At 35.1% G+C, this 2,130-nt stretch overlaps 1 pseudogene; it reads right to left on the minus strand.

Moving 5' to 3' along the window:
• Window positions 1-2,130, minus strand: part of LOC102811489 — a 5,666-nt pseudogene that overhangs the window by 2,096 nt on the left and 1,440 nt on the right.

The raw sequence follows: 2,130 nt of genomic DNA on the forward strand, positions 1-2,130 counted from the left end.
ACAGGCACTGGACTGTTAGTTGCACGGTCAGTGGCAGGACCTCACCAGCTGCTCTTCAAAGACCCTATACAGGGTCACTGTGAGTAAGAACTGACTCTATGGCACTTAACAACAACAACTCCTGATTAGTAGATTGGTTCTTTTTTTCTGATCTTGAATTTTGTTCTTTCTTTTCCTTCCTTCTCTGTCCTGTGCCTTCAATTTTGATCCTAATCAGAGTGGTCAGTAGTGGCAGTCAGGCACCATCTAGTTCTTCTGGTCTCAGAATAGTCTGCCATTTGTTCCTTACTACCTAAGAGTGTCTTGTCTATGTGGGGCATAAGTATTCAAAAATAGAAATTTTAACATCACATTATACACTTCCTGTGGTGGTACTATAGGATCAGCACTGGAAAGCTAACCACAAGGTTGGTGGTTCAAACTCACCAGGCACACCTTGGAAATCCTATACAGATTGATGGCACTTAACATCAGCAATAGCATATAGCTTTACAACTCTGATTTTGAAGAGGTAGTGGTTACGAATCATGCTGCGAAACACAAGGTCAGCAGTTTGAAACTACCAGTTGCTCCCCGGGAGAAAGATGAGACTTTCTGCTCCTGTAAAGCTTTGCAGCCTTGGAAACCCTGTTCAGGGTCACTATGGGTTGGAACCAACTCAACGCCACTTAACAACAACAACATACAAATTGATTTGGGAAAAATTGATATGTTAATAATACTGAATTTTCTAATCATGAATATTTTCCCTTGGTAAGTTTAATACATTTCTCCACATAAAGTTGCACATCTTTTATTACATTTTTTTCCTAGGAACTTGATTTTTTGATGTTATTTTACATGTTTTCTTTTTAAAATTATATTTTCTATTTGGTACTGGAATATAAAAGTACAATTGATTTTATACACTGATTTCTGTATCTTATAGGGACAGGGTGGCTATAAGTTGGAACCAACTCCACGGCACATAACCAACCATACATACCATGATATTAATGGTGAATAATGAAAGTTTTATTTGTTCCTTTCCCAGTTTTACCCATTTTTCTCTTCTTGTCTTACTATACTACCTTGAATCTACAGTACCATGTTACATAGAAATAGTGGTAACAGATGTTATTGTATTATTTCTAATTTCAAAAAGGAAATTTTTAATATTTCACTTCTAGGGTATTTGCTACAAAGTTTTAGAAATATTCCCTATGATATTCAATAAGATCCCTTACATTCCAACTTTGCAATGAGTTTATAGAGACTAGGGAGAAAGAGTAGAGACCCAAACAGTTCCCATTTGCCTACCTATAACAAGATGCTCCATAGGGACACTCAGGCCGCTTATCAACCTCATCATCTTGGCGCACGGCTTGGACCCCTCCTTAATCACTATCCCCAGGGTGGCTGAAGTGTTGAAAATGGACAGGATTCTTCCTAGCAGGGTGACAAATATACTGTCAGGAAAAACAATAGGATACAATAGATTTTTATAGGATATAGCAAGAAACCTAACAATGCCCATCTGATTATTCTAGAATGTGAACCAATACACTACCTTGCTAAATACAAAGTTTATAACATCTAGTCAATACCGAACTCATGTGGTAACAACGGATTTCTAGTGACTCTGGGGATTCACACTTTGAGAACTGATGCTTTAAAATAATAGATGAGTTTTGTTTTTTTTGTGTGTGTACAAAAGGAAATATATAGTGCATACATTATATGGGTCTGACTTATTATATTTGTAAAATCAATCTATGTTGTTACATGTAAAAGTAGTTTATTTTCACTATTGTGTAATATTCCATTCTTTAAAGTAGCTATAATTCATTTATCAGTTCTATTGTTGATGAATTTTGGAGTTTATTTCAGTTATTGACTATTGTTAATGAAAATGCCATGAACATTCTTTGGGTGTATATATGTGTGCATTTTCCAGAGTATACAATGAATAAATGATCATAGTGCAAAAAAAAAAACAAAAAAAAACCCAAAAAACTAATAACTTAAAACTGACACACAAAAAAAGAAACAAATGGTCCACATGATATTCCTTTCCTTCTGAAAGTTTTACCATGCATTGTTATCAGTCTTTTACTATTAAACTTAAATGGCCAATTGAGACAAACAGTT

This window comes from Chrysochloris asiatica, unplaced genomic scaffold, assembly GCF_000296735.1.
Source record: "Chrysochloris asiatica unplaced genomic scaffold, ChrAsi1.0 scaffold00362, whole genome shotgun sequence".
NCBI classification, from domain to species: Eukaryota; Metazoa; Chordata; class Mammalia; order Afrosoricida; family Chrysochloridae; genus Chrysochloris; species Chrysochloris asiatica.